The 26,532-nt window shown below is 47.2% G+C and overlaps 1 protein-coding gene and 1 long non-coding RNA gene across 4 annotated transcripts in view; one reads left to right on the top strand and one right to left on the bottom strand.

The window, feature by feature from the left end:
• Adcy2 (adenylate cyclase 2) overlaps window positions 1–26,532 on the top strand; it is a 377,335-nt gene that overhangs the window by 227,405 nt on the left and 123,398 nt on the right. The gene's annotated exons all lie outside the window — the stretch shown is intronic.
• LOC110599140 (uncharacterized) lies at window positions 10,716–12,600 on the bottom strand. 2 transcript variants are annotated; one of them, XR_002485077.3, is made up of 3 exons: window positions 12,496–12,600; window positions 12,309–12,370; window positions 10,716–12,199 (listed from the first exon to the last, which is right to left on the bottom strand). It is a non-coding gene; the product is annotated as an uncharacterized LOC110599140 (long non-coding RNA). The 2 variants fall into 2 exon arrangements; XR_013426076.1 differs by lacking the exon at window positions 12,496–12,600 and having other exon boundaries at window positions 12,309–12,489.

The raw sequence follows: 26,532 nt of genomic DNA, 5'->3' as shown, positions 1-26,532 counted from the left end.
CAATTATTATGTGCCAATTGAAATTTAAAAGCAGTTAAATACTAAGAGTATCACCATGATCACCATCAAACCACTTCCTTCAAAAAGTCACTGGAAAAGCTGTGGGAGGTACTAGGTGTTGGGTAATTTTCCTTTTCCTTCTTTCATCCACCTAAACAAACACAATCATGCTTTCTGGGGGTGGTGTTCATGAGGCTGAGCCTCTGCCATCTCCCTGGGATGACTACCCTATGGTGAGTGGTCACCTCCCCTAAGTGTGCATGAGAGTACACACACACACACACACACACACACACACACACACATATTCACACACACACAAACACATATTCCTCCTCCTGTCCTTCTCCTCAAGTGTAAAGACTTAGAAATAACAACTGTGTTCAACAGTGGCCTTCATAAAGGACAGCAGACGTGACTGTAAAGATAAATAATGGTCTTTGATCACATGCACAGAGTGAGAGAGAATGAAATTGGATGGATTAAGTGAAATGCAGGAATAGTAACACCAGAAAACATATTCTGCAGCACTAACTGTACAATCACAGACTTGAACAGCTACAGGCACCTGAGGTGCCAGAGACCCCTAGGGCATCCTCCATCCTCAGCCCAATGACTCTGAGCTCTGCATACTTCCTCTCTCTGGGATCCGGAGCTTTGCGCAGTGCTTGCCCCGTGTGAACTTTCTAGTGTCACCGCTGCTGTTGTTTTCAATGAGATAATGATGAGAAGGCAAAGAAGGGGTTTCTGACTCCAAAAAACAATAACAATAATAATAATAAATCAGTTCTTTTGAGCCTCATGGAATAGGGTCAATTTAAAAAGAAAATAGAGCTGAATACAAAGACATTTTCCCACACCCTAATAAAATAGCATTGAGCAAGGCAGTGTGGTTCCTGGAACAGAAGTCATTCCTCTCTGTTTGTAGGACACTTTCCCAGGGAGTATTGTTTGCATAAAAAGATGCTGTGGGGAAAATTTACTGACAAGATATTGCTCAGAGGTTAAGTTACCACTTCTTTGCTGCTTGGCAAAGATGAGGCCTGCAGAGAGAAATGGCGTGTGGCTTGTTGAGCAGCCCTGCACTTTCTCTCATCCTGGTTGCTCCATGCATGGTCCCCACAGTCCTGATATGAGAACCAGCATCCAAGCGCTCTTCTTTAAAGTTGTTTGTCCAGCAAGAACACAGAGGGACTCTTGCAAGAAGCGCAATTTATTTAGTGACTGCCTCTCCTAGTAAATAAATTTTATGTCCACTAATAAATGTGTCTTCCCATCTCCACCTCTTTTAAAAGTCATTTTAACTTGCTAGGATTTCCAGCCCTGAGCAGAATATATACCAACATTTATTACACACATAAAAACTGACCATTGGAACTATAAAAGGTGAAAAATTTTAAATCATTCTCGGTTTAAATCATTCGGTTATAGCTATGGGCCCTGCCTTTGTCTTTCCCATTAAGTGGTGACATGTATAAAAATATTAAACTTTCTCATTACAGACAGGAGAGCAAAGAAAACAAAAACAGAAAGACACAGACTGAGATTGGTTGAAATTGCTATTTCCCTTGCGAAATGAAAATCCAGTTTTTGAGTGTGAACCATAAAATACTTTTGCCATTGATCCTTCTTGAGACATGGTGGTATAATATACTTATAATAATGCATAGAAATATTTCCTGTAGCTAGGCTTTAAGATAGCATGTTTGGGATACACTGCTTGAAAACTGATGCTGTGTTCTCTATGAAATTGTTGTTAGCGTTGCTGGTGAAACAGCTTTTACACAGTGTCCACAGGATTCCAACTGTCCTTTATACGTCCTTTCATTGGATAAATACCTTTCTACACAAGAGGAGCATAAGGTTCAAAGAGGCTGTCGTGACATGACTTGAGGTTTTCTGACCCTGCTTTTACTTTGCTGAACACGTGTGTTCCATGAAGCCCACCGGCCTGGGGTGGGTTCTCCAGAAGCACTTTGGAAATGCTCCCTCCCTCGTTTCCACCAAGAGATCCCATCTTATGCTTGGTGTGCCTTGAGCTTGGCACGCTGGCTCTTCACTGCATGTAAACCTTCCAGTGAAATTTGTGGAAAGGAAATAAAACATCACTCGGATGGAAAAGAAAAGTGTTTTTACAAAAAGAAGAAGAAATGGAGGGAACTGCCAGTTTGGGACGGTCAGAAAGATCATCAACATCCACATTCCCATTTTTTCCCATGTAACTGTGCCTGGGCTGACGCTGTTTCAATTCCCTTGAGACCCTGAGTGGCGGGGTGTGGACAGGGAAGGCTCACATCAGCAGGACTTATTTTTCATACCAACTATAAATTACTAAGAAATCTGGATTTCAAGATACTTCCTTCTCTGCTCCTTCCTTTTCCCCTGGCAGATCTCGCACCCCAGGCTGTGGGTGGGGTCTGGAGCCAGCATCCTGGGCCTGGGTCTGGCTGGAGAGAGATGTCCAGCAAGTTAGACTCCGAGGAAGTAAAACTCGGGATGCTGAGTGCCCATCCCAAGCCGCAGCCTTCGGTGAGGATGGAGTGAGTAAAAGCTGCAGAGGGCTTACTCGTTCCCTGGCACAAGTGGATCCGCAGTCAGCGGGTGGACTATTACAGCTATTCTCTCTCCACCTTGGGGCTGGAACTCTGAAGCTGCTATGAGAAAGATTTGCTGATCGATTGAAACAAAAATTGCCTTGATCATCCCTGAAAATGAGGCCATTTTTATCACATACCCTAATGAGGGTAAAAATATCCTCACGTGTATTTTTACTATCACCAGCAACGTGAAGAGCCAAAGTGGGAGATTCTTAGGATCACTCAGATTGAAGGAGTCCTGGCTCCTCCAGGAGGGGCCAGTTTGGGAAGCAGATTAGGACTCCAGTTTTGGCCATCAGTGTGAGGGGCTCCCTAGAACTCCAAGAGGCGGGTTGAGAAGGCAATTAGAGGTCGGCACCCAGAAGCCACTGTCACAGGCTGGGCTGGAGATGCACTCAGGAGGTTCTAAGACTGGCCATGGTCTGGAGGGGCCCTGCATTCAGAGGCTCAGGAGAAAAACAGGAATCAGCAAGGGGCCCTCAGAGGAGAAGCCCCTGCAGCAGGAGATGGCCAGCTGAGGACGTGTCCTGGGAAGGAGGTCTTGCGCAGAGGTGGAAGAAGAGGTGAGTGGGGGTGGAGAAGCCTCCCCAGGCACAGGGAGCAACAGGATCAAGAGAAGGCTGTTTCAGACACCTAAGAGAGCCGGGCACACTCGTGCCATCTGTAGCCTCAGCCACCTGGGAGGCTGAGGCGGGATGATCTCCTTAGCCTACAAGTTCAAGACCAACCTGGGCAACATCATGAGACATTGTCTAAGAAAATATTAAAAAATTAAACATGGGAGAAAAGAAACAGGTGTCCACTATGGAATAATCCAGCAGAGAAGACAATCGGATGACGTAGGAAAGGAGGACGGGCCACTGGAGCATAAGATGGCTCAGGAAGAGGTGACGATCCCTTTGCCCATGTGAAGGTGTGGCACTTACATGGGAGGAGAGCACAAGACCTGCTCTTGCCGGTGGAACCCAGGTGACAGGTGGAGGTGCTGGCAGATGGGAAAGGAGCCTTCTCAGCTTTTCTTAGATTATGCATGTTTCTGTCTCCTCATTTTCAAGTTTATTGCTTCCTTTGCCATCTCTGCACACACCCCTTGGTGTCTCTGCACTCCACCTGGGTGCCTCTGGACACTCCCCCTGGTGTCTCTGAACACTCCCCCTGGTGTCTCTGCACACCCTCCTTGGTGCCTCTGCACACTCACCTTGATGCCTCTGCACACTGCTTTGGGATCTCTGCACATTCCACCTGGGTGTCTCTGCACACTCTTCTTGGTGCCTCTGCACACTGCTTTGGGATCTCTGAACACTCCACCTGGGTGTCTTTGCACACACACCACCTTGGTGTCTCTGCGCACACCATTGGGTGTCTCTGCATACCACACCTTCCTTGCCCAACACCCATCAGCAGAGAGAGGTGCAAAACGTGGACAGTAGATGCACAGTGCTGGGACGTGAGTACCCAGAGACTGACCTCAATGGTTTATGCTGAGCAAAGTCCAGGAGATCTTGGACTGCTGGAAAGAGGACCAGGCCTTGAGACCTGCAACTGTGTGTTTAGGAAAAAATGTAAATAAGCATTGCTCACTTGAAGCATTTGGAAGGTATTTCAGGCTCAAGCGTAAGAGTGTCCATCACAGTTCCATGTACCTCCAGATCTCTGCTTGGATTTGGACACCAGGATATCCAGGGATGCTTTAGAGTTTGGAGCTGATATGATCCACAGAGCACTCCCAGACTGTTGTCACACCAAGAGTCCTGTATGTCTGCCCCTGTGCCCCAGGCTAGGTCAGTGACCAAACTGCACCTGCAAACTTTGAAGAAGAGGGACTCTAATTTATAATGTTTTATTTGGTTGTGTTTCTTTGTTATTGATAAATGTTTTTACAGTTGTGTCAATGAGAGTCCTCCAGAAAAACAGAACCAAAATATATATTGATATACAATATATACATGCATATATATATACAATAAATTATATATCTTATATGCATGTATATATTGTATATCAATATATATATGACTCTTCCATCTTCTGTTCTGCTTGGCCCTCATCCGACTAGATGAGACTCAACCACACTGAGGAGGGCAGTTTGCCTTAATGAGTGTACCTTCTTCAGTCTCCTCTCCGAGCACCCTTATAGACACACCGAGAAATGCTGAATGAGGGGACATGTATCCCAGTTAGGCCAATACAGAGTTAACCATCAGGACCAATAATCAGAACTACACGAAAGCACAGTTGAGGTTGTCGGAAGAGACTATACTTATAAGCACAGCTTAGGGATTTAGGAAAAGCAAAACCAAGCCCCTCTCCATGGGTGTCTGGTCACCGTTTTGGAGACAGCCCCACCTTCACAAGCTTTGCAGCCGGGCCATCCCACTTGGGAGCAGTGTCCTGGGACACGGGATGCTGTGGTCTTATCACACAGAGTGCTGCATAGCCACTCTGGTGCAGACACTCCCCTCAAACGCTACTCCTTTTGCAACTCATCCCCAAATGTTTTGCAGTGGATGTGTTTTGACAATACTCCTTAGAACACTTTTCAGTCACATTTAAAGCTAATTTAATCAATAGATTGTGAATAATAAGTCCAGTGGGAACATTGATTGGAATATTGGATCCATTCACCAGATGACAATACTGTATATGACTGTGAATATTTTTTGACCCCCTGTCGAGTGGGCCTGGGACCCTCACTGTCTGGGCAGCTGGGCAGGCAGGCATCCACCTGCTGGAACCTGAAGGGCCAGGGTGCAGACTTCTAGGTAGCAGCACTTGGTCACTTGTTGGCAAAGGAAGAAATAAGGTCGGCTGGGTGTGTGTCAGCATCCTGCAGAAGGAGTGATGGTAGATCCCTGAGTGTCAGTGCAGCGGGGTGAAGAAAAGCACCTGATGTCATCTTCTGCCCTCTTCCATAAATGACCTGTCAAATTCTAAACCTATAATAATGTGCTGCACCCAGTGAAGCTGCTTAGACAGTGTTGGCCCAGAGCAGCACCGAGTAGGGGTGGGTGGTGGACAGAGTGCACCTGTCCAGCTTCTGCTCCCTTCCTCATGGTGAGCAGATCAGGGCAAAGTCTGCTAAAAAAAAAAGTCCAGGGAACTGAGTATGAGGCTGCACCTGCTGTAGGTGCCATGAGGAGCCAGAGGGTTTCAGATATCACAGGTCCACGGACAGCGGTCCTCAGCCCCAGGGGCGGGGCTGTGCCTGCCTCCTGTGACTTCCATCTGCCTGTGCTCCAACCTCACACTGCCCCCACCAAGCGCACACAAGTGCACCTTTTTAACCAAAAGCAAAGTGCTTAGCAGGTAGTGTCCTGCTCTTTTGTCTCTTCTTGAAAAGTGTTGAAGATACAAGCAAAGTTAATTACCTCTGAACGTGAATCAAGCACCAAAGGCCATGCCCACTCTGTGGCTTCTCAGCAACTCCCCAGCATGATGCACGCAGACAGGGGTGACAGTCTGTTCAGGTGTGCACAATCTGGACCTTCACTTTCCTCTCTAGGCTAAAAGCCAAATGCCCAAATTCTCAGCAATTAATTTTCCTGAAAGTCATAAGGGCCGGGAAAGGACGCAGCCATGAGTATGGCGTGAGGCCTGGGCCCCTGGGAGGAACCACATCTGGGAAATGCGTGTCGGGAGCACGGAGCGATGACCACCTTCCTCTGGTCCCAGTGGTGAGCACTGGCATCTCCTCGTGCTGGAAGAATAGAGCTACCTTTTCTGAACAGAAGTTTCCATTTCCATGTCAGCCCCCAGCCCCTTCTCTGTCCCCAGACTCTCCCGAGAACACACTCCAATATCCCCTCTCCTTGACATTTGCTCACTCTTGGGCGGTGCTGTTCGTTGATGTGTTCTCTTAATTTTTTTTCTCCAAGTTTCTATTTTCCTTTTTCACCAGGGGAGAGGATTGTGTTTACTGCACTACTTTTGCTGAAAACTCAAAGCTAAGAAAACAGAGTTATTAGCTTTTATTAATCCTGAGCATATTAGCCGGGGTTCTCCAGAGAAATGGAACCAATAGGATGTGTGTGTATATATAGAAAAAGATTCATTTTAAGGAGTTGGCTCACACAGTTATGAAGGCTGGCCAGTTCCAGATCTGCAAGTTCAAGTTCAAAGGCTGGGCTGCAGCATGCCCTCTGGGTGGAGGTCAGCCTTTTCTGTTGAGAGGAAGGCAAAGGAACAGATCACACGCATCTGAATGGACTAGGGAGCACCAGGAACTTAAATGTTGCTTTTTACAGGACAAATGTCACAAAAATATTTTTAAAAAAGTTTGACCTCATATTTGGACATCACAGGCCAGACAGCTTGCCCCTATGTTGATAAAATCATACTAATTTTTGTTAGTGTTTCAGTTTAAAACACTAAAATTGGGGCTGGGGTCATATTTCAGTGGTAGACCATTTGCCTAGCACATTCAAGGCACTGGGACCAATTGTAGCACACACAACAACAACAACAACAACAATGGAACAACAAAAAGGCACAGATACGTATTTCATGCAAAGAGTGTTTTGAAAACTAGGACAAAATTCAGTGTACCAATACTTAGATTCTGAGATGAAAGAGATGAGAATTTCCATCATCTTTAACTTTACAGGATGCTTTAATCAGATTTTTTGCTGCTGTGACCAAAAGACCGGACAAGAGCAAATGTAGAGGAGGAAATGTATTTGGGGCTCTTGGTTTCAGACATCTCAGTCCACAGGTGACAGCTTTCATTCCTCAGAGCTCGAGCCATGGTGGAGGAGTGTGGTGAAGAAAAGCAGCTCAGGACACTCACCAGGAAGCACAAAGACTAAGCTCCACTCACCAGGGACAAAATATAAACCCCGAAGGCACTACTTGCAGCCACACCCTGCCGGCCTTGGTACCACCCAGTTAACGCATTCCAGTGGGTGATTTCACTGATCGGGTTAAGGTCTCCCACACCAATCCTTCCACCTCTAACCTTTCTCTCATTGTCGCACACATGAGCTTCAGGGGACACCTCACATCTAAATCATAGCACAAGGACTTGCTTGTCTTCTTACTTTGCAGCTGTTGCCGCTGTTCAATCCAGCTCCAGTTAGACCATGTGTAATTGGGATAATGGCAGCCATCTCTGTCGCAGTGTAGTTGAAGATGCCGTTCAGTGCCAGGGATGTCTTCCCTGAGTGAGTGTGTGCACACACGTGTGTTCCCGCGAAAACCTCATGATACCCAGATCCTTATTCATCAGCTGGCTGTGTCCTGGTTCTCCCAGCCTTGGGATGAGGGGGGCAGAGTTGTGGTGGAACTGACACCAGGATCCCTGTCTGTTTCTCTGCTCAGCGCGGGAACCCACAGCTCTGTGGTTTCTCAGTTATACTCACCAGTTAATCCCCAAATATCCATGGCTTGTAACAGGACCCTTGTGGGACCCGGATATTGAATGACTAAGGACAAATAATGCCTTTGCTGTGAGCCAGCTCCATGCAGTGGCCCAATTTCTAGAAAACAGCTTCTTCAATCTTGTGCAACTTGTGCCAAGGCAAACCTCCTGGGAACGGCCGGGAAACGGGACTCACATTCCCAGCCATGGGTCCAGCCCCACTCAGGGGCACACGGGGGCTTTTACTTACATACCTCAGCTTTCCATATGGCCCTGTGGCTCCTCACACTTGGCTCTGATGAAAGGACCCCACAGGCCTCTGTGATCAGAACTGGATCTACTGATGTGAATGTAACACTGAACGCTCGTGTCTTTAGTCTTGATGAGAAGTCTTTGCTTTTTTGTCCCTAAATCCAGATTAAGATAGCTGAAAATGTAAAGATGGGTTGGGAAGAAGGCAACGGGGGCCTGGTGAGACCTCCCCAGGAGGTGGACCTCTCCCTGGGTCACCGCTACTGCCCACAGAATCCACCTATCTGCAGCCCCCAGACTCACAGCACCCTCTCCCCGCTTCCTGTCATCTTTCATCCCTTTCCCGCTAGTCCTCCCTGACCTCCTGTTCACCTAGCTGACACTATTACCCTCAACTGGGGTGTCCCCAGGGCGGCCACTCTGTATAGCAATAGTCAGTAGCACAGCAGCAGCCGCAGTCTCAGTGTGTGCCCACAGGATTGCCAGGGAATACCTAATGCCTGCTGTCTGCATGCCCCCTGCCCATGTGTTCTGTGCCATCCTAGGGGCTCAATAAAGAGCCCCCTCATCACCCTGCCTGAAATCAGAGCATCAGACAGAAACAGGAGTGAGACAGATGGAGATGAGAGCTGCACCTCAGTGGCGGATGCTGCTCACTGGGAAGGCTGGCTTCCATCTTGCCCCAAAAGAATCAAGCCAGTGGCCTCTCTCCCTGGTGAAACCCACAGACACAGAACCCCCCGGAGACTTTCCCCAGAAACTTAGGAGAACCAGGAGCCAATGAGAAGGGGTGCTGTCAGAAAGGGGAGGAGGGCTGTACAGAACCTGCTCAGGTCTTTCCCCCAACTCTCCAGGTCCCTCTCCTCTGACACGTGAGGCAGAGACACGGCCTGGACAGGGCTGGTGACTCTGGCCTTGCTCCTTCACGTGTGGGTAGTCAGTCAGGGGTCTCCCGGGAACCGGAGCCAACAACAGGTAAGTCTGTCTGAGGACAGAGAAGTCCATTTTAAGGAACTGGCTCATGCCATTCTGAGGGCTGGTGGAGTGACGTCTGGACAGCAGCCCACGGGCTGGAGGTTCAGCTGAGAACTGTTGTGGACAGGAGTCAGAAGCCTGGAGACTCAGGCAGAACTTCTTTTGCAGTCTGGAAATGGAAGTCCTTCTTCAAGGAAACCTCGGTCTTTGTTTTGAAGTCCCTCAGCTGATTGAAAGAGGCTCACCCACCTTGTGAAGGGTCACCTGCTTTACTTAAAGTCAGCAGCTTTCCTTGTTGATCTCTTGTAAAAATAATATGCTCACAGCAACAACCAGCAACAACTAGAATAGTGTTTGCTCAAACAAATCTGGGAGTGATAGTCTAGCCAAGCTGATGCTTAAAATCAACCACCAGCGCATGGAAACTGGGACAGGATGACAGGATGCTCGGGGGGGGGGGGGGTGAGCATACAGACAGACCTTGTCTTCACAGCAACAGGCACCTTGGTCCTCAAGGAATGGTCCTGGGGGAATGGCTTTCCCTGGGTCCCAAGGGTGTGGCTATGGTTCCTTTGGATGCCTGGAGTCAATACAGCTGATTTGGTCAGGGAGACTTAAGTCTAATCCTTGGGCACCAAGTTGTTTTTGTTGTACACACTTAAGGGTAAAAAATGTTAAACCTTGGTATGTTTGTCCATCTATCCATTAAGCATATACACGGTATTTTGTGTACAGTTGTTCCTGGTATGCATGAGGTGTAGATTCTAAGACAGATACCAAAATCTTTAGACACTCGATCCCTTGTACAAAATTAGGTGTAGTATTGTACATAACATGCACAGTTTTCTGTGTACTTTAGAACATTTCTGCATCACTCATAATACCTAATGCACCATCAACGCTATGTAAACAGTCGTTCTACTGCATTGCTTAAGAAATAGTCACAGGAAAAATTCTGTGCATGTTTACTACAGATACAATCTTTTCTCTTCCTGAAAGTTTTTGATCTGTGGTTGGTTGAACACCTACAAATGCAGGCCATTATAAACTACAAATCAGAATTAAGGGTAGACAAGGATGGAATGTCTTACTTTTCACAGTTCAAAACTACCTAGACTTTCTCCTTTAATGCTTTTTGGTGAGAGTATTATGAGGGAATATGCACTGTTGGGAAGAGAGGGGAAGAGGGACAGAGGACCATCAGATAAGACAGGAAGGAGTATCAAAACAGCAGCAGCAAACCCCTCCAACCAGTGATTATATTAAGTATAAGCCGACTAAACTCCCCACTTAAAAATTGTTTTGAAGAAGATTTTTTTTTTTTGACGCCCAGATAGGGTGTATTTCAGTTTCTTCTGAGCCTTGGTCTCCCTGGCCACATGACCTAGGGATGGAAAGCTCCGTGGCCAGCGCCTCCAAATCATGATGCTTAATCTTGTGCACAGTTGTGTTCAAGTTTTTGACAAAATTCGGGTGATCACTTTCCCTCTTTCCTGATCAATCAGTCTTCTTGGAAAACACCACAAGTTCTTACATTTTAGTTTTCTTTTAATTTAATTTTATTGGCTCCTCTTTTTAAAATTTTTATTTATATATGATAGCCGAATGCATTACAACTCTTATTACACACAAAAAGCACAATTTTTCATATCTCTGGTTGTATAAAAAGTATATTCACACCAATTTGTGTCTTCACACCTGTACTTTGGATAATAATGATCATCACATTCCACCATCATTTAAAACCCCCTGCCTTCTCCCTTCAAAACCAAATGCTGAATATTTTCTTTGATATAAGGAGGCTGATTCATACTGGGATAGGGAGGGGGAGCGTGGTTCTTTTTAATTATACATGACAGTAGAATCCATTTGGGTAAATTACACAAGCATAGGATATATCTTATTCTAATTAGGACCCCATTCTTGTGGGTGGGTATGATGGTGGGCTTCATTTAGGTAATTTCACATGTGAATATAGGAAAATTATGTTAGATTCATTCTGCTCGCTTTCCTAGTCCCATCCCCCCTCCCTTCCTTTGGTCCCCCTTTGTCTAATCTACTTAAGCTATGGGTTTGAGACTCATGGAATCTTTATTCAGAAAGGTTGATATACATATATATATATATATATCTGAAATTAAAAATTATATTTGGAAGGTATATAAATATATCAATACAAGAGTTTTTATATTGATTTTGGCAATAAAATCACAAAGATATTTCTAAATACATGTTTTTCAAATAATTTATCCACAGCCTGTGTTCTTAGTTCTAAAAATATGGTTTCTCCCTTCATGGTTAAAATGGTTCATCTTACTCGGAATGGAGAGATTACAGGTGTGCATGTGTTCAAAAATATCCCCTACCTAGTAACCTAGTATAACACTGGATATTTTTTTGTTATAGCAGGAAAAGTCAAAAACAAATTTGGGTTCTTATAATTTGTGGAAAAGGAAAACACCTCTCTCCTCTTTAAATGTGATGCTTCCTTCAGTACTGTGCACAGGACAGCCAGAAGACCCCCACGTGGGGAGACGTTGAGCATCTTCCTTCCACCTGTGGTCTCGTCCTTCTGTGAATGGCCACCGGTCCTCTGGTAATAGGGGGGTTGTTGGTCTAGCACACACGAACTCCAGAAAGAAAAAAAGACTACAGATTGCTGGATGGAATCAAAAGCAGAATAGAACTCTTTAGGTTACGATATCATCATTTCTCAACCAAAAAACAAAACGCTGTCCACTCTTCCACAGCAATCTGTGTTCTGGAAGCAAGAGACCACTGTGGGATCCTTCCTCCCATGGCAAGGCCACAGGCAGAGACAGAGCTGAGTGCAGAGAGCAGCTGTGACCTGTCCCGTTGTGCAGCTCTGCCAGCCTCCAGGAAGCTGGTCAGCCTCTCCCCACCCTCCCAGCAGACAGAGGTCCTCGGTCCCGTGGTGCCCAGCCACCCTGTTGGCAGCTCAGCACTGCAGCTGTAGTGCTTCCTGTTCTGCACTGGGACCGTGGATGTGGCATCTCACCTGGAGTGGGACACATTTTGTGTGAGGTCTAAGAGAGCTCCCCCAAGAAGGCCATTCCCTTCCCCCGCCCCCTGCCACCATGGTGGAACTGTCTCCCAGCCCTCCTTACCTGGATGACAGCACTCACAGGTCACCTGGGCTTCCTTGTCATCAGCCTGGGTGAAGAATCTCCTGGGAGAGAAGATTTTCATGTGAGGGCTTCACAGAATGCAAGGAGAGCAAGAAAGATTCCAAGCGCCCCATCTTTGCCACCCTCCCCCTGCAGGCTGGAGTCAGTGAGCCGCAGTTGGCCCCACCTGGCTGATCTCGTCTGCCATGGAACTCAGGGCAGGGACTCGGCACCTGCCCAGATTCAGTTTCAATTAACAATAGATAACCAAATGTTCTTTTGTGTTATTAATATATTAAATTGGGTTAAGTAGGCATTTAGAAGCCTAAGTGAGAAACCCAGTAATCCAGAGGAGATAGAGCTTACGAACGTATCCATCTGTTGATCTCTTGGCTTTTGTATCACTAGCAGAATTCTTGCTACTACTGAGAATTATCGTCTTTTAAGTGACTGCAGGGGATGGAGATATGCACACCTCTTCCAGATTGACAGATTTAGCTGACAACAAAATGAAAGAGTCCTACACACCTGCCCATCATTGCCTGGGCGTCCCCCAGCCAGCCCAAATGGCCTGAGGAAAAGGAAGCACTCTTTCTGGAGCCACAGACACTGTCCCCGTTCACTTTCTGCATGGGCTCAAGGCCACCCTCATTTTGTGGAGCCTCCAGCCTTATGTGCAAGGCTCCCACACCTACCAGGGAACCTCAGGAAGGTGGATTTTAACTGAGAGGCTCTGAATTCACAGTATTTCTACCCTGGGCTGAGGGGAATCCTGCACTGGGGGAGATGAGGTGGGGAAGGGTGTTTCCTCTGGGCTCTTAGCATGAGCCTGGAGTGCAGTTCCTTTCCTATGACTGATCTGCACACATGGGTTCTGGAAGATCAGCAGGAGACCTCCGTAGATACAGTGCTGCATGGGGCTGGTGGAAGGAACTCAGGCCCAAACCCTAGGAGGGTCAGGATTCTGGCAAGAGGGACCCAGAGATCAAGCAAACACCTGAGGCCAGAAACACTCTACCTGGAGTTTTATAGATCCTTGAACTCTCCCTTGGAAGGAGGTGTGTGCTATATGGGAATTGCTTCCTCTAAACTGGGTACAGGAGGCGTGGAGACCACTCAGCCAGTGGGGCTGGGAGGTGCTTTCCAAAGCGTGACTCTTGGGAGAGTCCTCTGCGGATCTCTGCAGCCTAAGAGAGTTGTCTGCTCCTCTGACTCAAGCTGGAAGCTTCCAGGTGGGGTATTCCAAAGCCTTATAAATTAGAAATGGTTTTTCAAGGTAAAACTAGCACTTTCTGTTTATGGGAACCATAAAAATTGAGGTTATATGAACATTTCAAAAGAATCTCTTCATAAAGCTTTCTAATAAAAAAAAAATTAATGGTAAAACCTGGGACAAAATAACCCAAGGAGCATAGCCATGATTTATTCAGGCTAAAAGATGTGTGGGTTTTTTTCCCCTTCTCACTGCTGAATTGAAAACTCATTTTAAAATGTTTTCCTAAATTGTAAAGAGCTATTTCTGTTCTCCAATAAGACTTGCACTTTCACAGAGGGCTCGTAAGGAAGGACTTTCTTTTCGTGGATGGAGTAGACGCTCCGTGCCAGGCTTGACTGGTTGCTGTCCTCCTTTTCTTCCCCACTGGTGCAGGGTAAGGCACCAGGTGATCACTGGTGACCCCTGCGTTTCTCACTGTCCAACTGGTGTGCACCAAGATAGCTTCTAACACGGCAGCCAACGCTTTCTTCCCAGTCAGGGTTGATCTTCCACTTTTTGGCCTCAACAATTTAGTCCGTCGCACGCTGAGTGTGCACCCATGCTGGCAAGCAACTCACAGGCCCCAGGCTCATTGAGACGTCTGCCCTGAAAGCAGGGAGCAGATCACCTAGGAACTGACATGGAGTGACTCCACTGTCATGAAGAGGACACCCCAGTGCAGATGGGCTCGTGTCATGCGTGTTGGAGGCCAAGTATAGCTGCACCTGTGCCCCAGGGGCAGGAGCCAGAGCAGGTGGAGCTGGGGGCTGCTGTCGTGATGGGGGCCACCACTGCTCCTGGGCATCAGCCCCCTCTGTAGAGGCTGCAGTGACACACTGCCTGGTCCTCCCTTGGACAGACCTGGAGGGTCATTTCCCCAGTTCCCTTCTGCTTCAGTTGGTGCCCAGCCTCATTTCTGTCACTCTTCATTGGGTCCTGACAAGTTGCTTGGTAGATATTGCCTGTTCTGAGTCCATTTGTGTGTTTTGTTGGTTTGTTTATTTAATCCTCAGGGGAAAGTCTATCATCACTTTTTGCAAGATCTCAGCACACCCACCTCCCTATGCCTCCAAGGGCCTTCTGGGCTGGCAGGCAGGAGGAGCCAGTGCTAGTTTAGCACTCACATTGTGCCAGGAACATTGTCACTGAAAACACACAGGGTGGGGGCACTTCATTTGTGAGGCTTGTAACAGAGCTAAGATTCCCACTTAAGATTCTTGTGAAGCCCAGGGTCTGCCGCAGTGTGTTGGCCTGGTTCTGTGGTTCTAAACGCCCTGCCCTCTCCTGCACCATGCAGACTGAGCTCAGCTGACGGAGCTCTCCTGGCTTCCTGCATCTCCATCCTTCCTCTCTTACAATGGGCTTCCCTGGAGAGTTGGTCCCCCCATGGTCCCCCTTGTACCTGGGTACAGACCCCTATTAAAACATCTACCAGTTCAATTGCTAACTCACATCATGGCCTGGATTCCTCTATGAAGACCAGGTATTGTCCTCGGAGTCTGTTTGTCCTCAGTCTCTAGCTTGCTCAGTCTCTGCTTGCTCCTGGCATTTGATGAAATATTCAGATGCATCTCAAGATCTCTTCTCTGGGTCACCAGCCAGCGAACTACTCTGCACAATTTGAACTTGCCAGCTCCCATGATCATGTGAATTGTTTCCTTAACATGAAATTATTTAGATGATAGATAGATAGAGATGCAGCATCCTGTGATTTCTGTTTTCTTTAGCGAACTCTGATTAATACACATGGTTACTTGAGACAGTATTAGAAATCAGGAGAATAACATGAAGGAATTAAAACAGTAAAAACCCATTTGAAAATAATGACTCATAAAGTAAGGGTAGCATTTTTACTAAAAATAGGATGTTTGGAGGAAAATAATAGAGCGTAACAGAAAGAGTTTTTTAATTGTATAAAGAAAGGAATATAACGTTGCATTTTGCTGTGGTCAGGAACCTTGCCAAAGAAGATTTTCTTGCACTTTATTCCCGAGTCTTCCAGGCTGAGCTTGGCACTGGAAGGAGCTTGTGTTCTGAAGCTCCGACCCGGGAATATGAAGTGAGATGGGAGACTTGAGGTTGACCACCAGCCACTGAGTCCTTGCTGATTCTGGAATCCTTCTCAGTGGTGCAGGGGGAGATGAGAGCCCAGATCCCAGGGGACTGGGGATCACAGGCTGTGGAATTTAGATTTATCACTTAGATGGGTGTTTTTCAATGGGGTTTACACTGGTTAGTGGGTTACAATATCAGTTCAGTGGGTTCCAACCAGCATTTTAAAGGAAGAGAATAGTGCGCATTTCATGTAAAAAGAGTAAGGTTTATATTTTGGGGAGGATGGGGCATGGGAGGGACAATTCTCTCTTTCTACATATTCTCAATGTGTGTGCACAGGCCTTTCTTTCGTGCATTCATCCTGACCACTGCTGAACTGTGGGAACCACTTAAGAAGTTAACGATGGGAGCAAGGAGCGGCTTCTGCACTGGGAAATGCAGTGGTTTCCATGGGAGCAGGGCTGGTTAGGGGTGGGCTCTAGGACCCTAAAGCTCAGGCTTTACGGGCCTGGGTCCTCAGCTATAGAAAGCATCATAACCATTGCCAACCCTTGGGTTTTCTGTGCCAGTAAAGTCTGAGGCCTGCCATTGCCACACGGGAGGCCGGCACCGACCCACCAACCGTTCATGGTGGAGGACGTGCTGCTGGTGCGGACTCTATTGGCTTCATGTTCTGATACTTACTGTATTTATTTTCATTCAGTGGCTGGTACCTGAAAAACACTGTATGATCTACCCAAAGGTAGGCCACTGGACCTTGAGATGCTTACAGCCAGGGCCGGCTGGTGGCCTCTGACCCCGTGTACCCAGCCATCTGAAGGACCGAGGGCCCCTGAGTTGTGGAGACAGTGATCCCTGCCTCCTTTCTCTGCTTGCTCCTCCTAACTTGTTCCATGCCTGCAGTTTCAAAGGCCACGGAAGCCAAGTAGTGGGACAGATCTGGTGTCTCAAACGTCACCGATTCTCTTGACATTCATTCGATGCAGATTATGTGCAAGTCACTTGACAGTCTTTTAAAAGAAATAATGGTCACATTTATTTGTGTGGCCATCTAAGGACTGAATGGCTTTGTCGAAGACCTGTGCTGTGGGGCTTCTATTTGATGTTGAGATAGAAAGGAAATCTCACACACACCCAGCGCTGAAGCCAACCGCGCACCCCATGTCTGCTCTTCCAGACCCCAGTTAATGACATCTCTGAGACTTGACGTATAAGTAGTGCTTTATTTATTTTTGATGAACTCAATCCTTGATGGGATTTTTAATTAGTCAATTTTTAATAGTACAGATCAATGATAAGCAAGGGAGGAACTGGGCGAGAGGAATGAAATGATCGTCAGCACTTTGATCGCTCCCATCAACAGCAGCCCTCTTCTTGAGAACCCCATATCGCATCTCCTCGCCTTGTACGTCAAACAATGGGAAAGGTTTTGATTCATCTGCCTTTGGGTAGAATATTATTATTAAAGTTCTGCTGCACATCAAGATGCCTGTGATGCTGGGAGATAATGTAGCGGCATTTCTATTTCTCAGTTATTTTGGGCATTTCACTGCCACTTATTTTGACACTTTCCCAGGGGTGGGTTGCTACACAGCAAAATGCAGTCGAAAGTGAGTGAATTCTGTGTTTTCCTCCTTAATGATGCTCTCAGAAGATGGTGCTCCAGTGAGCCTGGGAATGTTCAAGAGGGAAATGGAGGAGGATTTATGTTTGATATTAATTACACCGCCGAGAAATAGCTGGCTCTCTATCCCAGAGCTGCCTTGGAAACTTCTTATTGTTCACTGTGAGTCTGTTGGAGACGTCCGTGACAGCTTATGAATCAAACTAATTGTAACTCTTACTTGGTTATGAAAAAAAATGACATGTGCGTTCTTCTAAATTAAGTCTTTCTCACACAAATTACAGGTTGCCTCTGTGGATCAAGCAACATGTATTCTGAATTCTGACTGCTGGAGCATTAGCTGCTGAGTGGGGGAAATGAGACACTTTTGTTTGCAGTTACACTCAAGTCAATTTTTTTTTTCCTGTATGCTTTGTGTAAAAACAAGTGTGACAGAAGTCTCCATCCACCATCTTCTACAGCGAGGACAGGGAGACTTTCAGTCCAGCCCTTTCATTTGAAGGAGTTGAAACTGAGGCCAGAAAAGGTAGAGAGTAACCTGGGGCCCCATTCAAATCAGTGCCGAGCTCCGACTTGAATTTAGAGCTCTGGTTTTAATACAGCGACCTTATTTCCCTGCTCCGTCCCGAATCCTGCCTTCCCATGCCACCTGGAGGCCACCAGCCACCTCAGTCTGAGGTGTCAATACCATCAAGGCCAGAAGAGGATGTGGGAGCTGGGATTCCCACTCAGACTTGCTGACTGCGAAGCCCATTCTCTGACCACTGCAGTCTCCTCCAGGACTGAGAACTCAGTAATAATTTGGAAATAGTTATTTCCCAAGAAGGTCTATTTATGACTCTTACTGTAAACTCCCACACGTCGGGCAGCACAGAGACACTATGGAAATCATCATCATGATGCCCTCAGCATAAAAGGCACTGCCACTCTTGTCCTTCATTCCATCGTGAAGGACAATTCTAATGTTTCTCCGGTGCTTTTATGTGTGAATTTTCAGAGAACTTTCTCTTCCCCAGGAGCCTTCAAACTGCAGCCTGTGGGCAAATCCAGCCACCATCCGTGTTTGTGTGCATGAGGACTGAATCTAACACACTGTTAGACGTGTGTGTGTGTGTGTGTGTGTGTGTGTGTGTGTGTGTGTGTGTTTGAACATTTGCTCCATGGCACATGAAGATCGTATGAAGTTAAATTTTCCTTTTCTGCAGATGAGGCTCATGGCTGCACTCTTGCACCTGCAGTGGGCTCTGGCTGCTCCACGCTGCCTGGCAGCAGAGTCTTTGCTGCAGACCAGGCGGGGAGCTCACGCTTTAACCCTTCACTCCCTGTCCCTTTTCAGGCCGTCTGAGGGGGACTCTGTCGGTGACAGGTCTCCTGGGCTCAGAACTCCGCCCTTTATCCCTGAGGCATCTGCTAGCATGCCCCACCTCTGCAGACAAAATGGCTCCTTGGAGATGCCGTGGCCACAGAGGGTGTAATTGTATTGACCTACTCACTCCATCGCATGCTGAAGTAGAATGAAATTTAAAGGCATGCAGTGCCACGACAGGCAGTGTGACCAGATGTCTGGAGCAGGCTCTGTCCACCTCAGCACTCTGCACATTTGGAACTGGACACTTCTGTGTGTGGAGCTACCCTGACTCTGCCGCCAGCTCAGCTGGACGCCAGGAGGCATCTTGAGGCTCTGTCAAGCTTTCCCTGCTGGGAGGACAAGGGCTGGGCTGCTGGCTCAGAGTGGACGTCCACAGCAAAACCAGTAATCAGGAGGAGCAGGACAGAAGAACGTGACCATGGCAGCTCTCCACACCAGAGGCCTCCCAGGGAGACACAGAGCTGGGATCGAGAAAGGCAGACAGATGCCAGAGGGCACATCCTAGAGATGTTCCCTTGTTCCCAAGAGTCATGTGTGGGTCACCAGCTTGGTCCTGGGGCTCCTACCATTGATGACCTTTCATCAGCGGGTACGCACCTTCCCTGACTGCTTTGACCCCCACCTGTCGGATGGGAGAGAATAGGGAGCCAAAAGATGACCTAGGAGGAAGGGCTACTCCCTGGGCTCAGGCTCCACCAGCAGGAAGAGGACACGGGAGTAGTGTCAAAGTCTCAGTGTACCCATTAGTTGTGATGCTGCTGGTGCTGGTGGTCGTGGGGTTAACCTATCGGGGACCTGTAGGGATGCCTGGAAGTGGCCAGCACACCTGACTTCCAGAACTCTGGCCTTCACTTCCTGTCTTTTCCCACCGAGGGGAGACGGGCTCATTCGGTTGTTTTGCAGTGGGGTGGAGTGGGGCAGCAGAGGGAAGCCCTGGTGGCAAGGGAGAGGTCACTCGGACAGCGAAGCTGGGGTCTTCTGAAGACGGAGTGTGCACGACCCCTGGAGGGAGCATTTCTCATTTCCATGAGGGACAGATGGGATTGAAATCCATCCCTCCACCTCCAGGCCTTTGTTTCTAACCAAGAGCAGCAGTTCCACCTCACTTTTGTTCCTTATCTGTTTCTATCACACGTGATTTTCCCGTCCCTGAGTCAGTAAGGGAAGGGCCTTGGGTTTGCCGCGCTCCAGGTTCGTGGTGTTGGTCCAAATCCTCTGACTCTGTAGGCTCAGGGCCAAGTGCAGCCCCAACTTGTGCCCAGCCCTGGAATCTCCTCTCTCTTCATGACCTTTTATGTGTTTGGGCACTTGTTATAATACTAGACCATGCCCATTTTGTGATTTGATTGTATTGGGTGAATTTTCTTTTTTACATTTTATAAATATTGAACTATTTTAATAGCTACCAAGGGAGAGAAGTTCTGCCCCATGGTTTTGGCACGTCACAGAGATGTGGCCAACTATGCTGTTCATGTCCTTAGGGTTAACAAAAACTCAAACCATAATTACTGATCTTTACATAGGGAAATCAACTCCTAGAACTGTGAGGAACGCGTAGGTAAAATGCAATGTCCCTGCCCGCTCACTCCTTCCCCTCCCAAGTGATTCCGACCACCTCTAGGAGAAGGAATGTAGATGAACGAGTTCATGAATACAGGAAAGACAGTGGTCTGACTGTAACCAGTCCTGGCTCAGAGAAGAGTGAGGAGCGTGGGCTTGAAGGGTTAAGGGAGACTGAGCCTGTCGAGGCTCACACACAGACTCTCTGAGTGCCAGCCCCTGTCCCAAGACCCTGGTATACCTCATCCCTTCAACCCCTCAGCTCCTCCTTAGTGAAGAAGGGTTTTTTAAATTTCTTTTTATATGAGAGGCGAGAGTAGATCTCAAAGGAGAAGTAAGAACAAAATAAAATACAAAATTCAGTGAAAGAAAGTGTGCTGAGAGAATCAGCCATCAGCTCTTCAGAGTGATACCAATGAAATGGCCCAGCATTGTACCAATGGAGCTGGGTCCAACAGGGAGATTTCAGGCTTGCAGTGCCTTTTAGCTGAGGTAGAGGAGACCAGGGAGCATGCTCATGGGCATTGATACTGGTGCATTGTTGTTGGAACTGGGTTAATCTGCAGCTGATTGCAGCAGGAAAGTGTGCAGGTTCATGGCTAAGAAGCCTTTGGTTGCATAGACCTTAGTGAACACAAGCATTTATCAGCATGATGTTTTCAGGTGATTACTCTCCAAGTTAACAAATACTTCACTTTTTAAATGCCAGTTACTCTGAAGCACGATTATTTTTACTCTGTAGCTTTACAGTATTGATTAAATGATAAGTTAGGACCAGAGGTATTGTTTTATTTGAGTTTCTCAGTTTTGATTGCAAGTTGCATAAACAGCCTGGGGTGCAGCTGTTGAGTCAAAACTCCCAAGTGTTTCTCTTAAAGATGTCCGTGGCAGCAGAGCTGCATGTCATAGGCCGAGGAATCCTGCTTTGAGCAGTGTGGCATGGGATGTTTTATAAATGACTGGATCAGTATGTCAGCCAGGTCACTCAGTAGAGAGCAGAGCCTGCCAGCTACTTCGCTGGCTCATTGGAGAATTAATCATGAACAGGTGTAAAGGCCATTTCATTACTTTCTTCATTTTCTTTCAAAATTGCTTACTAAAAGAAATATCCTCAATCATATCTGATTTTTGTTTACTTTTATTTTCTTGACAGAAAGTCAATAGGATTTTGTTGTTTTTTAAAAAGCCTTCTTTCTAATTCACATGGATTCATGACTACTCCAATCTCAAAATAAATGGGAAATGACTCATCGCTTTTGTAAACAGCTGCTTAATTTTCACTCTTTATTGTGTTTGTTTTAAGGCAAATCTAAGAATTATTTGCCAAGTGTTACTTTTTGGTAGAAGCCAAAATGCAGGGTGAGACCAAAACATGGTGGCCATCCCATCTCCTGCCCAAGGCCCAGGCCTTCTCTCTTATCCTACCTGGTTGAAGTCCAGCCTGGGCCAAGTGTTCAGACAAGAATGAGCAGATGAGAGATCAGTGACGATAGAATTGGACACCATAGAATTCACAGAAGGTCACCTTGGAATCCAAGAGATCTGAGCCTGGACTTGAATTCAGAGTTTCTGGATTACCAATTCCTGGGGCTTCTCTTCTAGTGAAGCCTCCAGATTCACCGTAGAAATGACTTCACCTTTGGAACTGAATATTGGAGGAGTCTGTCCTTTCTGTTGTGTCCAGTGGAAAAATGCACTCAGCTTTTCTCCATCCCGGAGTCTGGAAGGGCTGATGACTTAATTTGACTAATATAAATGGGGAAGTAACCCTGTGCAAATTATGGATCCCAAGCCGCGTGAGGACCTGAGGTCTCCTTCCAATTCCTAGGACAGTGACCTGAGACCACCAGGATGGAAGCCAGTGTCACCTAGGCTAGGAGAATGAGTGGCCAAACTTGGGAGAGAAACCAAAGCCCAGGAAATTCCCAGCCACAACTCCCAGACAGGGCCATCCCAAGGCCCTGGCCAGTGCTCCAGCAGAAGACAGCCACGTGCCTATCTGCAGCGGAGCCAGCACCCAGTCCATGAGGAGAACCATGGGGAAAGCCATCGTGGTTCCAACCCACCAGCTTGGGGGGGATTGATTTTGTGGCAATATATGGCTGAGATACATTCCCAATATAAACAAAGCTGGAACTCGGTCAGTGTGTGTGCACAGCTGGTGAGAACAGCACATGGTTTTCCGTAGACATCCCTGCATACGACTCAACATTCTACCAGCCGTCGGCTCTGTACGTGAAAACTTAATACTCTTAACAAACTGTTACTGTTTGACAATATATTTTCATAATCATGACAAAGATGAGAATCTCCAAGTTTACATATGGTGATGTGGTTATTCATCCATCAATAACTACGTGGGTTTTTTTCAAATTTAGAGTAGAATTTTGTACTTTGCCAAGGCTTTCATTCCCATGCTCATCTCAATTCTTGTTTCCTGGCAAAAACAAAACAACAACACAAGACCCAAAACCCGAAAATGAAAACCCCTGCCTTCTTTCCACTCTGGCAGGGCTGCCGTTCGGTTCATCAGTGATTCATTCCCTCTTGGGCTCTCCCGCGCCGCGTTCCAGGCACCTCCATCATCTGGGGAGCAGGAGCCGCACAGGAGGAGCCTTCACCCGAGTAATTTACATGAGCACTTGGACTTGCACCTGCAGAATACCAAACAGGAGAGTGCCGCTCATCAGCTCTACAAGATCGGAAATCAGAAGGAAGGGCTTCAAGAAAATATGTGAACTAATACTCTCTTCCTTCTTTGCGGTTCCTCTATAAATCTATGGAGGCAGTATTCACTAATGCGTATCATGACAAAACTAAAAAAGCATACATGTGTATGGCATAGACACACACACACACACAGACACACACACACACACACACGCGCGTGCATCTCCCCCTCACTTCTTCTAGTGACAACGAGTACAGGTTTGCAACAATTTTCAACCCAGAATTTGGAATATGTTCCCATTTGTGTTGCCAAGTTCGAGGTCGCCCCAAGTCCCTCCCAACACCTGATGAAATGGAAGAGACCGACAACAGAAAGAGACAGCAGAAATGGACGTTGACCCTCTCAGCCTCCAAGGACAATGAGGGCCTAGAAGTTAGCCTCAGCTGGACACTGCCCATGTCGTAAGTGCCAGAGCTGGGGCCAGACGTTATCCTGACTTCTGTCATTAAAAATTCCGACCATCCGTGGGCTTCTCCGTGGAGACCTTGATCACAGTGCGATGAGGCAGCTGGTCGCACATTCACACTCTGGTTCCTGTGTCTGTCCAGTGAACATTTATCAAACGCCCACCTCAAGCCAGGCTCTGGGTCTGGACTGGGCGGCTACGTGGAAAGGGCACATTCTGGTCCACTCACACCTGATGTGGACAGGTGGCTTTGGTAGAGCCCCGGGGCCACTGCCCGGGTGAACATGCTGGACCAGCTGCAGATGGGGGGCCCACGGGACAGACGGTGTCAGGGAGGAGGGGGTGTGACTGGAAGCCTGTCTGAAGAGTTGGAGAATCATGACATGGCAGTGGCAGCCGTGCAACTCCCAGGGGTCAGCGCTCCTCAGGGAAGAGGAGGAAGAGATAAAGGAAGCGGGTGGTGTCTTATCACACGGTGGAGGGCTCGGTCCTGTCAGGTAGTAAAGTGGGTAAGATCCTGGAGGAGAATCACTTTTTTAAAACTAATATGTGATGCGAATCTCTAGAGAAAGAACTACCAGCGACACTTGGAAGGAGGAGTCCCTGAAAGACATCTATGATTCAGTTGCTAGGAATGTGTTTTCTGAAGGCCAACATCAAGCTTGGAAATATCCTGTGTATGAAGATTCACTTAGGCCCATGAGCCAGGCATGTAGTCAGGCAATTGAAGCAGAAAGTAGCTTTGATTCTTTGTTTTCTTGTTTGTTTTCTTTAACCCGGGGATTGAACCCACAGGTGTCTAACCCCTGAGCAATATCCCCAGGCCCTTTTTATTTTTTATTTTGAGACAGGATCTCATTAGGTTGCTCACACCTCACTAAATTGTGGAGATTGGCTTTGAACCTGTGATCCTCCTGCCTCCGCCTCCCAAGCAGCTAGGATTGCAGTCACATGCCACTCTTCTTGGCAAGAGAGAGACTTTATTCTTGAGTTTTCTTATGGTTTGGAGATGGACTGTCCCCAGTAGCTCATGTGTCGAAAGCACGGTCCCAAAGCAACCAGGTTCAGAGGGAGCCCTGTTAGGACACAGATTGGGAGGGCTGTGATGCCACCAATGGGTCAGTCTATCAGATGGATTCATAATTAGGATGGATTTCTGGGTGGCCACTGTGGACTGGGTGTGACTGGAGAAAGTAGGCCTTCAGGATTACATGTGTCCCCGGCCCCTTCCTGTCCCTCTGACTCTGCTTCCCTGCTGCCATGACCTGAGCCCCTTTCCTCTCCCAAGCCCTTCCGCCATGATGTTTCTATAACGGAGTCAGCAACCGTGGACTGAGACCTCTGCAGGCATGAGCCAAAATAAACCTTTCCTCATCTGAGATGATCTTGTCAGGCATTTTGATCACACACACACACACACACACACACACACACACGACTAAGAGAAGTTTGAACCATGGTCATTTCATTTAAGTTCCATTTGAAAAAAAAATTCTATGACTATGGCGGCCTTCAGCTTGGTGCTGTGAAGATTTGTGGTGCAAGGCTGCTTGCATCTTTAATTTTTATCTGAGGAAGCTCAGCGCAGTGCTGGATTAATGCAGCGGGAATTAGTGCACTTCTGCTGCCTCTCTTTTCCCATGACTATTCTTTCCACAGAATGTTGTTGTGCAGAAATGATAGGCACATCTCTGGGCCCCAACTGCCTCAGGGCCCCAGGGGACAACCAGTGTTTGAGGACAGGCAGAATGTTTAGAGGGTGTTACCTCCTGGGTTGTGTCTTTGGAGGTCACATGGAGACAAATCAGCAAATTTTAAGATTTTGACAGTGCTGGGGGATCCTGGCTCACTTCCTAGACCAAGAGGCAACTTTGCATTCAGAGGAGAAAATGCACAGACCCTCTTCAGGGCCCAGTCATGTGCTCAGGAGAGAAACGTGAAGAATGTCCTTGGTTCATTGTCTTTTCCAAAAAGCTTTTGGATATTAGCTCCATATACTTTGTGCCCCAACTCTTTTAAACTACACTGTATGTATTTACAGGCCCAGGGCCGTGTTCCAGAACATCCACACCCTAAGGAAAGACCCGAGGCTTGCTCAGGCAGGGCTTCTGGCCTAGGTTGGATTGGCTCGAGGGGAAGAGGCTGGGGGCTGCTGAAGGTGCAGAAAGCTAGTGACACTTGTCCTAAGAACCGTTTAACTTTGAAACCTAAGCCTCCAACTTCAGCATAGTCAAAGGAAAGGACCTCTGTCTCCATTGCAAATTAAGAGACTTGATCACATTGAGATCATGTGGGATAGTGATCCCTGTTGCTAACTGAAGCATGGTATTTATTCTCGGGTCTATTCATGTATGTTGTCTTTTTTTCCTGTGCATAATTTAGTAAACTAGTTAAGAGAAGCTCACCACCAACCATCTCCCCTGGTTCAAATTCCAACTACATCACCTCCTTGAAGTGTGACATAATCAGTTCACATCACCTGTTTGGTCTTTACCTTTCCTGTAGAAATGGAGCAAATTATTGTACCTACCTCACTGGGTCATTGGGAGAATTAAGTGGGATAATACTTAAAAATGTCCTAGACCTGAAACTGGTACATGGAAAGCAATGGAAACATGTGTGTTGAATGGAAGAATGAATTTTGAACAGAATCCATATTCAAGTAGTCAGATTTGAAATTGAGGAGCAATAGGAGAGGTCCACTTCCATGTAAACAGAGAGCTCTGTGCTCTTTGGTCAGGAACTCCAGGTGCCCCAAACATGAAAGTTTAGACCTCCTTCCAGGCAAAAATGAACAGCACCACGTAAGGACCAGTCCCCTCCTGCGTGGGGCCCCTTCTATTGCCCTCCTCCCACCTCATGCATCCCATCAGCTCACTGTGGTTACATGGAGTTCCTGACTTTCAGACCTACACACCACAGAGGAGAACCCAAGTCTCCTGAGGATTCAGGGACGGCCAAGGGGACTCTGGAGGTGCCCCTGGGACTGGATGCTGGTGTTCTTTCTCCTGCTCTTCCTGGGCCTCCCAGGATGGTGGCACTGTGCTGTGACATTCTTAGAATAGAGGAGGCTGAGGCCACCAGCTTGTGACACTCACAACACCAGCTTGTGACACTGGATGCAAGAGCAATGGGTAACCAGGCCAGCTGGTTAAACCCATTGCTCTTGCATCCAGTGAGAAGTAAGACTTTGATTAGAGAAAATGGACAATAACAATGTGTAT

This window comes from Ictidomys tridecemlineatus, chromosome 1 (assembly GCF_052094955.1).
Source record: "Ictidomys tridecemlineatus isolate mIctTri1 chromosome 1, mIctTri1.hap1, whole genome shotgun sequence".
Classification (NCBI taxonomy): domain Eukaryota; kingdom Metazoa; phylum Chordata; class Mammalia; order Rodentia; family Sciuridae; genus Ictidomys; species Ictidomys tridecemlineatus.
This window is presented reverse-complemented; position numbering and strand designations above follow the sequence as displayed.